At 46.3% G+C, this 12,515-nt stretch overlaps 1 protein-coding gene across 3 annotated transcripts in view; it reads left to right on the top strand.

Moving 5' to 3' along the window:
- The first annotated feature begins 343 nt into the window (after positions 1-343).
- SBNO2 (strawberry notch homolog 2) overlaps positions 344-12,515 on the top strand; it is a 79,423-nt gene continuing 67,251 nt past the window's right edge. For 2 of the 3 annotated variants that reach the window (XM_069962404.1, XM_069962402.1), the window contains exon 1: positions 344-619. The gene's annotated coding sequence lies outside the window, so the exon portion shown is untranslated. Of the gene's footprint in view, positions 620-3,744; positions 3,830-12,515 lie in introns of all 3 variants that reach the window. The other variant, XM_069962403.1, reaches the window with a different exon arrangement.

Below are 12,515 nucleotides of genomic sequence, written 5' to 3'. Positions count from 1 at the left end.
CACATGGGTATTCGATGTAAAAACAGCTATAGGCTATAATAGTAATCTCATCCCCTACTAAGCCAAGGCAATGAGGTGGTGGACTAAAGCAGTGTAGATACAACAGCCCAGACAATGTAGTGCATGGTTAGAGAGAGCCAGCGGGGTTACTGCTGATGTAACCTCTAGAGCTGTGCCACTACGTAACTGTGGCAGAACCTCTCCCGTGTCACAGAAGTAAGAGGCTGGCACTTGATAAATCGGGGGTTCTTTTAAATAGAATTGCGCAAATGGACAATGACGTCTGCAGGCCTTTTTGACGTACGATGACGTTAACAGCATAGACCCTTCTGGTTGCCATGGCGCTAAACGTCACGCCCCATGATGTCAAAAGCCGGAAGTTCGTGTAAAACCAAAAGATGGCTGCAGGAAGCAGGAAGTGACAGCAAAGAGCAAAAACCTCGGCTCTACGGGCTCGAAACCGGAAGCGTTAACGCTAAGAAAACAGAAAGTTGTAAACAAGCCCACCGGGGGGAGTTGGCTGGCACCGGACCCGTCTGTCAGACTGCAGCCGCGCCGGGGACCGGTCGCGAAGTGAAGAGCCCGGGGATTCGTCCCGGAAGTAGAGGGAGCCTCTGTGGTGAGAGCTGCTTGTGAGCGCCGTCTGTATTTGGTTGGTTAGCTGATGGCAAACTACAAGTCCCAGCAAGTGCTGCCCATGTTAGGGGGGTCAGGTTAGCTCAGCCTAATGTGCTGTACACCAGTGGGAGTCTGTGGGTGGCAGCAGGCACTTCCCTGGGTGACCACTAATGGCTGCCAGGGTTATTTATTACACAGTAATCCCAATGATAACACTCACAGGCCGTTACCCATATGGTTCTTGACAGGAAATATACAATTTTTGTGTAAAAAATCTATATAAAAAAATACAAATGGGAGAAGGTGTACCGCTAAACAGAAGTGATATCACTCCTATCTGTGTGATTTTAAAGGAACCAATCAGTAGGATTGTGCGATTCCCAGCTGCAAACCAAAGATCTACTATCCAGCTCTCCCACGGGGAGCCACCCGTGACTAGTCACAGCTCTCTGCCCGTCAGTGCACTCTGCGGGGATGACTGACAGGCAAAGAGGCCAGTAACTGCACTCTGAGTGTCAATTATCCCTACAGAGAGCGGTGACTGGCAGAGAGCGGTGACTAGTCACAGACGGCTTCCTGCCAAGATGACTAGTTGCTGCCCATGCACCAGAATGAATCGCCTTTTTCCAGATGTAAAGCTGCTGCAGATGTGGCTGATAAGCGCAGAGAGCTGCTCAGTAGATTTTTGGAGTGCAGCTGGGAACCCCTATAAGCACAATTGTGCTGATTGGTTTCCTTTCACTCTGAGGCGCCCTTTAAAATCAGTGGGAGGTTTAGGACAGATTTTTTTTTTTCTTTTAAACGATAGACATTTATGGTGCGTTTACACAGAAAGATTTATCTGACAGATTTTTGAAGCCAACCCCAGGAACAGACTATATGAAAAGAGAAGTTAGGGTTTCCATGGATACAAACACACTGCATCGGTACTGTACACAAGCACAGTTGGATCATAATGGGGTTGATGTGGTCGTATCCATGGATGACCAAACTTCTTTCACCAGAAGGAATTTCACGCCCATCAGGTCAGCGTACCTTGAGAGTAATGCATTTGTTGGTTTTTCTTGACTTTTATATTGGTCGAGACTCAGGATGGGCCACTGCTATCTGATTGGTGGAAATTTAAAGTGATTGCACCACTAGGCCCAGGCTAAAGCACTGGTCACGTCATGTAGGGGCTGGAGTTTCTTCCCACTGGGGGTGGGTTGACCCGCCTCCAGTGCTTCTCCCTGGGCCTGGTGGTACAGTCACTTTAATTTGTGGCTCTCAAGCCAGAATGTACATGTAGTAGCCACTGTACCTGGTGCTGCAGAATGCAGCCCATCCAACCAAAATGAATACAACAGTCTGCAGTAGCAGGTACAAGTGCTATTGAATATATGGAACTTTATGTGAAGAAACTGCAACATTCATGTGATCCTTTGAGTTGGTCATCAGAGGCTTCAGGACCCCTACTGATTGGATATTGATGGCCTATCCTAGAGACAGGCCTGCAATATAAAGTACCAAACAACCCATTAAAGGGGTATTCTACTCAAACATAACATTGGTATGTTGCTGCCCATGGTGAGACTAACAATTCATTCCATACTTCTTGTGTATTCCCCCAGTTATGAGCTGCTGCTTTCTGCTAAAAAAAAAACAAAACACAAAAATCTGTGTGTGAGCTTTTCTCTCTGTCTCCCCCACTTACCCCCCTCCCTTCTGAGACAGCTGATGTAAACAAGTCTCTGACTGGCTTTATCTGCAACATTATAGCTTCTTTGTAATGCTGGGAGGGTTAATCATCGTGAGTTCCTCGGCAACTTGACCTCAGAATAACTCTCACAGCATTACAAAGAAGCTACAATGTTACAGATAAAGTCAGTCAGGGCATTGTTTACATCAGCTCTCTCAGAACGGGAGGGGGAGATAAAGGCTGACACTCAGGTTTTTGTGCAGAAAGCAGCAGCTCAGAACTGGAGGAAGGAGACTGAATACATAACAAGTGTGGAATGAATTGTTAGTCTCACCAGGGGCAGCAATGTTATGTTTGAGTGGAATACCCCATTAAGGTTCACAGAGAGCATGCAAATGCTACAGATTTGCCTCTGGCAGATTGACCATAGATTCTTTAAGATTATCCACAGCAGATAAATTAAAACTCATATTTCTGCTATAGCTTGGCCAGTGAGTACATGTAAACGATTGCCTATTTATAATTCAGTTGGGATAACACATAGATTCTCAGAACATTTTTATCTGACCATTAAATACACCATAAGGGTAGCTTCACACGTACTGGATTCACAGCTGATTTCACGCTGCAAATTTGCAGCGAAATCCCCTGCAAATCCATATAGTAAAGTTCTATGGGGTTACATGACACGGCAGCACTAATTGGCTGATGGGGACAGAGGGGAGCCGGGAGCCTCACACACAGCCGCGGCGCAGAGCAGGTAATGTATGCTTCGGCTGGGGGGCTGCGGGGGGGTTAAAGGGGCTGGGTTACATACCTGCAGCAGAATAAAAATTCAGCTGCGGATATGTAACGCCATAGAACTTCACACTACATGGATTTGCAGTGGATTTCGCTGCAAACTCGCAGCGTGAAATCTGCGGCGAATCCGGTACGTGTGAAGGTACTCTTAAAGGGGTTATCCTGCATTGGACAACTCTTTAGACTGCCCGCTCAGCCAATTACTGGTCGCTGCGCTGTCCCGTCTGTTTCAGTGATTGGCTGAGCTGGCTGTGATTCCCATCATAATTTAGGACCCTATTACATAAGACTGTTATTGTGTGAATAATCATTATATTGTTCGAATTTAAGCAATAATCTTTCTGTGTGTATGCAGGCAACGGTCAAACGACTATTAAAAATTTGTCCGTATGTCGCTGATAACATCTTTTGAGTTGACCATAAAATCATTGTTAATCATTCGCAAATCTTTCGGTGTATATACAAATTGTTTCTTTGTAGTCACAATTGGTTGTGTACTAGCGTGTACGAACAATTATAATTACGATTGTAACTATTAACTATCGTTCTTTGTGTAATGGTGAATGATTTCAGGTAGTTCCCAAAAGCGCTCATTAGCAATTGTTTATCATTAATTGGAGAAAATGAAAAATTGCTTTGTCTGATAGGAACCTAAGACTTGGAAGTGGAGGTGCTGCAGTAAGCGGGGTACACCCAAGACACCGCAGAAGGACACTGGGGGAGTGCGGGCAGGTAAGCATAGGCCCTTTGTTATTTTATACATAACAGCAGCAATATAATAAAATTTGCCTGACACTATAAAACCCCTTTAACTTGCATAGCTGATGTACTTTTAGCAGATTCTGTCAGGATGAGGCTGGGTTCACACTACATATATTTCAGTCAGTATTGTGGTCCTCATATTGCAACCAAAACCAGGAGTGGATTGAAAACACAGAAAGGCTCTGTCCACACAATGTTGAAATTGAGTGGATGGCCGCCATATAACAGTAAATTACCGCCATTATTTCAATATAACAGCCGTTGTTTTAAAATAACAGCAAATATTTGCCATTAAATGGCGGCCATCCACTCAATTTCAACATTGTGTGAACAGGGCCTTTCTGTCTTTTTAATCCACGGCTGGTTTTGGTTGCAATATGAGGACCACAATACTGACTGAAATATACGTAGTGTGAATCCAGCCTAAGGCTGAGTTCACACTACTTATATTTCAGTCAGTATATGTATATTTCAGTCAGTATTGCAACCAAAACCAGGAGTGGATTAAAAACACAGAAAGCATCTGTTCACACAATGTTGAAATTGAGTGGATTTAATGGCAAATATTTGCTGTTATTTTAAAACAACGGCTGTTATATTGAAATAATGGCAGTTATTTACTGTTATATGGCGGCCATCCACTCAATTTCACCATTGTGTGAACAGATCCTTTCTGTGTTTTTAATCCACTCCTGGTTTTGACTGAAATATACTGACTGAAACATACGTAGTGTGAACCCAGCCTAAGGGTACAAACACACACAACATATACGCAGCATATTTACTGCTGCGATACGCAGCAGATACGCAGCAGATTACATCTAAATAACTGAACACCGCATCAAATCTGCTGCGTATTTGCTGCGTATACGGTGTGTGTGTTTGTACCCTTAACCCTTAGACGACCCAGGACGTAGAGTTACGTCATGGAAGTCTGTCACCAGACGACCCTGGACGTAACTCTACGTCCTGGGTGTTTCTTTGGCTATGAAGTGCGCTCCGGAGCAGAGCGCGCTTCACAGCAGGTGGGAGCCGGCTGCAATCAGCAGCCGGGACCTCACCGGTAATGACACGCTGCAGCGATAGCGCTGCTGCATGTCATTAACCCCTTAAACACCGCGATCGCGCCGCGGCGTTTAAGTGTAAGTGACAGGGGGAGTGACGGACCGCCAGAGATCTCTCACCTTCCTCCGTGCGGTCCGATCGGCGATCTGCTGCACTAAGCCTGCCCAGGCAGGCTCAATGAGCAGATCGCCGATAACACTGATCAATGCTATGCCTATGGCATAGCAATAATCAGTGTAGAAATCCAAGTAGTGAATGTAAAAATCCCCCAAAGGGACTTCAAATGTGTAAAAAAAAAAAAAAAAAGTTAAAATCACTTATCGATACCCCAAAACCCCTCCCCCAATAAAAGTTGAAATCACCCCCCTTTCCCATTATATAAATAAAACATATAAAAATAAATAAATAAACATATAATATACCGTAGCGTGAGTAATTGTCCGATCTATTAAAGTATAACAAGTGTCATTGCGAACGGAGAATGGCGTAGACGAAAAGAGGGAAAAAAGTGCGCGGATTACCCATTTTATGTTACATTATATATATATATATAATTCATAAAAAGTGATCAAAATGTCCGATCTTCACAAATAAGGTATTAATAAAAACTAGAGATCATGGCGGAAAAAATGACACCCCATACAGCCCCATAGGTGAAAAAATAAAACCGTTATAAGCGTCACAATAGGCCCATTATATTAACTAATTGCCAAAAAAAAGGATTTCATAAAAAAAAAATATATATAACATTAGAGAATCTGTGTAACCTGCGTATGGTTGTGTTCTGACTGACCTACAGAATAATGGTATCATGTCGCTTTTACCGTATAGTGCATTACGTAGACACAGGAACCCCCCAAACGTTACCATATTGCATTCTTTTTTACGATTTCACCTATTTATATCTTCATAAATAATATATTTGGAATTCCATCATACATGTTATGGTAGAATGAAAGATGTCATTACAAAGTACAACTATTCCTGTAAAAACCAAGCCATTACATGGCTTGTAGATAGAAAACTCTAAGTGCTGGAGCTCTTAGAAGGGGAGGAGGGAAAAACGAAAGCGCAATGATCAAAATTTGCGCGGTCCACTGGGTCATTTTGGGCCTGGTCCTCAAAGGGTTAAAGGTGTGAGTTCAGGTCTGTCTTTACACAAGATAGCATAGAGGCAGCATATAAATAGGTTACCTTTGACCACTTTGTAAGAATCTAGCTGTACAGAGGGGCTGAGTACAGTCTAAATGTAAGGTCCGTGTTGTGTTCAAATTGACTTCAGTGTCAAGCAGCGTGCATGTTACCAGTAGTCTGATTTTGTAGGGAAATTGCAGAGTACCACACAGCCATTAGAAAACTGCTTTCAGCTGGCATCAGTTTGAACACTGCGTTGGCTTGCAAGTCAGTGCAGTTTTGGCTACGTCATGGCCACTAAATGACAATCCATCTACAAACACACAGGGCGGATCCACAGCGGATTTCTCGGATCCCTGACCTGTAGTTTATATTGAAGACCTACTCGCAGCGGCCGGAGCATATACATTACCCGCTCCAGCATCCAGCTTGCTTCGGGGGTTCCCGTCTGGATTTCCTGCTCAGCTAATGAGTGTGCTGTGTTGGGTCGGGGTATGTCTTCCTATAGACATTACAGGCCAGGGATCTACAACAGATTTTGCTGCAAATTCGCATCGAGAAATCCGCTGTGGATTAGCCCTGTGTTTCTGTAGCCTAAGGGTCTGTTTACACTGTAGGGATCTTCCCGGGGGGATAGTGTGTTTGGACACAGTTCACAGCAGACTTGGCTTTTTTTAAAATAATAGCTTGGCGTTTATTGGCAGCATAAACAGTCCAAACATAAATACAGCAACACCGTGCTTTTTAAGAACAAAACAAAAAGGTCTTGCCCGTCTAGGCACTTACTAACAAGCAGGTCACCTGTCTGACACTTCAATCAGTGGTATCGCACGGTGTGAATAAGCTTCAGCAGCGGCTGTATTCCAAGCTCCCACCAAACACAGCATCCAGGCTGTTCACTCCTGGCTGAGAGCCATCACCTGCAGCTCTGTGGAGCTCTTACCTTCTCAGGCTGATTGCTCACCTGATGGCAAAACCCAAACTGGATCTGGGGGGAGGGAATGGCAAGTCCCACTACCAACCTACCCGCCATTCCAGTAAATCCAGGCCCGGAAACAGTAAATAATAGCTCAGCAGCATAACACTGCTGAGCACAGATCCCTCCTGGACTTACCATCTCACACTAGGAAGCAACCTAGGTGAGATGTACATCCCCTCGAAGACTTTACCAGTGACATGTCTACATATCCCCCCCCCCCTCTTTTTCAGACCGGAGGGCTGAGCGTTTCGTCCCCACAGACAGTGTACCCTTGATAGGGCGTCAGCATTTGCCTGTAACTTTCCTGGCCTGTGTTCCACAGTAAAATTAAAGTTTTGTAGGGACAGAAACCATCTAGTCACCCTTGCATTTTTCTCCTTGTTAAGCTTCATCCATGTTAGGGGGGCATGGTCGGTCACTAACTTTAATTTTCTGCCTAGCAAGTAATACTTCAGGGACTCTAGGGCCCATTTCACTGCCAGACATTCTCGCTCAACAATGGCGTAGTTTTTCTCGGCTGGGGATAGCTTTCTACTCAAGTACATCACCGGGTGCTCCTCGCCATTCACGACCTGTGAGAGGACGGCACCTAACCCTGTGTTAGAGGCATCTGTCTGTACTAGAAACTCTCGCCTAAAGTCAGGGGTAACTAGCACAGGTTGTTGACACAAGGCAGACTTAAGGCTTTGAAAAGCCTTCTCGGCCTCTGGAGTCCATGTCACCATTGCGGACTTCGCACCCTTTGTCAGGTCAGTTAGTGGGGCTGCAACTGAAGCAAAATTCGGCACAAACCTTCGGTAATAGCCCGTAATACCCAGGAAAGCTCTGACCTGTTTGTTTGTGAGGGGTTGAGGCCAATTCTGTATTGCCTCAATTTTATTTAGTTGTGGTTTCACTAACCCCCTTCCAATAATGTAGCCCAAGTATTTGGCCTCCTCTAAGGCTAGTGCACACTTCTCTGCATTGATGGTTAACCCCGCATCACTTATGGCATCTAACACCGCCTGGACCTTACAGAGGTGACTTTCCCAATCCGGGCTAAAAATGACCACATCATCGAGGTAGGCAGCGGAGTAATCACGATGTGGTCGCAGAATCAAGTCCATCAACCTCTGAAAAGTGGCAGGGGCTCCATGTAACCCGAATGGCATCACTACGTATTGGAAGAGCCCATCAGGGGTGGAGAATGCAGTCTTCTCTCTAGCCTTAGGACTGAGTGGGATCTGCCAGTAGCCCTTAGTGAGATCGAGGGTAGTTATGTACCTGGCATTACCCATCCTTTCTTTCAACTCATCTACCCTGGGCATGGGGTAGGCATCGAACTTGGAGATCTCATTTAACTTTCTAAAATCATTACAGAACCTCCAAGTTCCATTGGGCTTTGGGATTAGCACAATCGGGCTGGACCACTCGCTCTGTGACACCTCAATGACTCCTAGGTCAAGCATACGTTTTACCTCGGACGATACCGCTTCCCTCCGTGCTTCTGGTATCCTATAGGGCTTAAGGTTTGCTCTGCTTCTAGGCTCAGTTTCAATATGATGACTAATGAGATGCGTACGCCCTGGGAGGTCAGAAAACTTGTCTTTATTTTTCTGCAGGAACTCCTTAGCTTCCTGCTTCTGTGACACTGATAGGGTGTCACCAGTCTTGACCGGAGGGATTGGTGGTGACAGATGACCAAAAGGATTTGTCGCCACCAAGGATTCCCTGTCTTTCCAGGGCTTGATCAAGTTTATGTGATAAACTTGAAAAGGTTTCCTTCTACCTGGTTGGTGTACCTTGTAGTTGACCTCACTGACCTTCTCTACAATTTCATAGGGACCCTGCCACTTTGCTAAGAATTTGCTTTCTACCGTGGGAACAAGTATGAGTACCCGGTCACCTGGGCTAAATGTCCTGATTCTGGCAGAACGATTGTAAATTCTGCTTTGGCCCTCTTGCGCCCTCTGGAGGTGTTCCCTTACTAGGGGCATTACAGTGGCTATACGGTCCTGCATTTGTGCTACATGCTCTAGAACACTCTTGTATTGGGTGGACTCACTTTCCCATGTCTCTTTCGCTATATCCAATAAACCCCTAGGGTGACGACCATAGACCAATTCGAAGGGAGAGAACCCTGTGGATGATTGGGGCACTTCCCTAATAGAAAACATCAGGTAAGGTAGTAAGTGATCCCAATCCCGACCATCCTTTTCCACCACTTTTTTTTTAACATATGTTTCAGGGTTTTATTAAACCTCTCCACTAACCCGTCTGTCTGTGGGTGATATACAGAGGTACGTATGTGTGAGATTTTAAACAGTTTGCATAGCTCTTTCATCACCTTTGACATAAATGGTGTACCTTGGTCAGTCAAGATCTCCTTGGGGATCCCCACCCTGGAAAACATATAAAACAATTCCCGTGCAATTGTCTTAGATGCAGTGTTTCTTAGGGGTACAGCCTCAGGATAGCGGGTCGCGTAGTCTAATACAACTAGAATGTACTGGTGACCCCTTGCCGACTTTACAATGGGACCCACCAAGTCCATTACGATCCGGTCAAGAGGTACCTCTATGATGGGGAGTGAGACCAAAGGACTGCGGAAATGCGACACTGGGGCGCTAAGCTGACATGTGGGGCACGACTCACAGTATTTTTTTATGTCAGCATAAATCGCAGGCCAATAAAACCTCTGGAGGACTCTCTCCTGCGTTTTATCCGTCCCCAAGTGGCCCCCAAGGACATGATTATGGGCCATGTCGAGTACCTGACGCCAGTACGACTTAGGCACCAGAAGCTGTTCCACAACCTCATCATTAATTTTAGTGACCCTAAAAGAGATCATTAGTCATAGAAAAATGTGGAAACTTTTTCTCAGCTTCTGGTTCCTGAGGTACCCCATTCACAACCGCAACCTGCTCTCTCGCATTTTTGAGAGTGGGGTCCTGTAATTGTGCAGTGCCAAAATTATCCCTAGACACCTCTAAGTCTGGAACATTCTGCTCAGTGGAAGGAGCCTCTTCCTCACCAGCCAGGACCTGCAAAGGAAAAGCATCATTTTCATCCTGTACATTTTTATCATTTACCGTGGGTAATGCAATCGACTTAGGGGTCTTCTCACTTCTTTCAGGGGATTGTTGTTTTCCCCATAGAGCCCAGAACAATGGAAAGTCACGCCCCAATATTACATTATGCATAAGGTTTTTAACCACACCCACTTCATATTGTACAGCGCCTAGTTCAGTCCCGACATTAGCCAGTACTATAGGGTAAACCTTTGTATCACCATGTATGCACACCACACTCATATGTCTTTTTGGCACAAAGTCCCCAGCCACCAGACTGGCATGCACCAAGGTGACAAGGCTTCCTGAGTCCAGCAACGCCTTAACAGGGAAGTTATTGACAGTAATGTTGCAGACTTGCGGTTCAGTCTCTAGTCCAGTGACCGCAACAAAAGACGGTTCCGCAAATAGCGACTGACGCCGGCTAGCGTCACACTCCATGGGCTCATGGGTAAGAGGGCAATGGGCAGACACATGTCCCGTCTCATGGCATCTCCAGCACTGGATAGGGCCTGGTCTCCTTGGCAGGGAGTCCTTTTTAGGGCCACTTAGCCACCTGGGACCATCACCAGTCTTTTGCCCCTGAGACACCTCCTGAGCGCTCTTCCCTCTATCGGCACCCCTCCACACTCCCCCAATAGATGGAAGTCTCTTACCAGCTGACGGCACAGATCTGGCACTCCGGGGAGGTGAAGGTGCTGCAGGAACATCACGGAGGTAGTCCTCAGTCGCCTGGAACCTCTCCACAAGGTTGACAAGTTCTTCGGCACTCTTAGGGTCGCCTTGTCCCACCAAGCGTTGCAGATCAGCAGGAAGTGCTCTGAGGTATCGATCCATCACAACCCTCTCTAGGATCTGTGCAGGAGTAGAGGTGTCTGGCTCCAACCACTTTCTTGCCAAATGGATCAGTTCGTACATCTGGGACCTCGCTGATTTGTCCAGACTGTAGCTCCAGTTACGGACCCTCCGGGCACGGACAGCAGCAGTAACTCCTAGTCGGGCAAGTATCTCTGCTCTTAGCCGAGGATAGTTCTTGACCTCCTGCTCACTGAGGTCATAGTAGGCCTTTTGAGGTTCGCCTGTTAAATAGGGAGCAATGACCTCTGCCCACTCAGTGGATGGTAACTTCTCTCGCTCATTCACACGCTCAAAGACAGTTAAGTAGGCCTCAACATCGTCATCAGCAGTCATCTTTTGCAGCGCTCGCGGCACAGCTCTTCTCACAGACAAAGTCTCTGGAGCGGCTACTGCCGACCGGCTGGGAATTAGTACCTGCAGACGCTTCTTGCTTTGCTATCAGGTGCTCAATAAGTCTCTGTTGTTGAGCCATCGCCTGTTCATGGCGCAGGTTAGCGGCGGTCAGAGCCTGCTCATGGCAAAGGTTAGCGGCCGCCTGATCCTGTTTAGCGGCTGCCTGAGCCTGTTGTTGTGCGGCCAATGCCTGTTGTTGTTGCAAACTCACTTGCATGAACTGCTTCATCATCTCCTCCATGTTGCTTGACTGTTTTTGGAGTGAAGCAGCAGCCTTCACCCAGGACATAAGCAGCTGTAGCCAAGTTGATGCACACCGTTGCCCCTAGCAACCGATTTGGCCGCTCCGCAGCACCAATTGTAGGGATCTTCCCGGGGGATAGTGTGTTTTGACACAGTTCACAGCAGACTTGGCTTTTTTAAAATAACAGCTTGGCGTTTATTGGCAGCATAAACAGTCCAAACATAAATACAACAACACCGTGCTTTTTAAAAACAAAACAAAAAGGTCTTGCCTGTCTAGGCACTTACTAACAAGCAGGTCACCTGTCTGACACTTCAATCAGCGGTATCGCACGGTGTGAATAAGCTTCAGCAGCGGCTGTATTCCAAGCTCCCACCAAACACAGCATCCAGGCTGTTCACTCCTGGCTGAGAGCCATCACCTGCAGCTCTGTGGAGCTCTTACCTTCTCAGGCTGATTGCTCACCTGATGGCAAAACCCAAACTGGATCGGGGGGGGAGGGAATGGCAGGTCCCACTACCAACCTACCCGCCATTCCAGTAAATCCAGGCCCGGAAACAGTAAATAATAGCTCAGCAGCATAACACTGCTGAGCACAGATCCCTCCTGGACTTACCATCTCACACTATGAAGCAACCTAGGTGAGATGTACATCCCCTCGAAGACTTTACCAGTGACATGTCTACAACACGCACAGACTCGCTGCGTATTTATCGCTGTGAGTTTCTCGCACATAAATCCACAGCGATACTGATTGCTATTAAGTCAATGTATGTGTATTCTTGCTGCGTGTTTGGTGCGATTTTTACATGCGAGTTTTGATTTTCACATGATTTTCTTAGGCAAGTTCAACACCACAAAAAACGCAGCTACTTTCATGCGAGTTTGATGCGAGTTCTGTGCGAGTTTTACGCAGCGAGTCTGTATGTGTGA

The sequence above is a fragment of the Dendropsophus ebraccatus genome, chromosome 3 (genome assembly GCF_027789765.1).
Source record: "Dendropsophus ebraccatus isolate aDenEbr1 chromosome 3, aDenEbr1.pat, whole genome shotgun sequence".
In the NCBI taxonomy this organism is placed as follows: Eukaryota; Metazoa; Chordata; class Amphibia; order Anura; family Hylidae; genus Dendropsophus; species Dendropsophus ebraccatus.
Note: the sequence above shows the minus strand (reverse complement) of the source record. Positions and strands in the feature narration are given on the sequence as shown.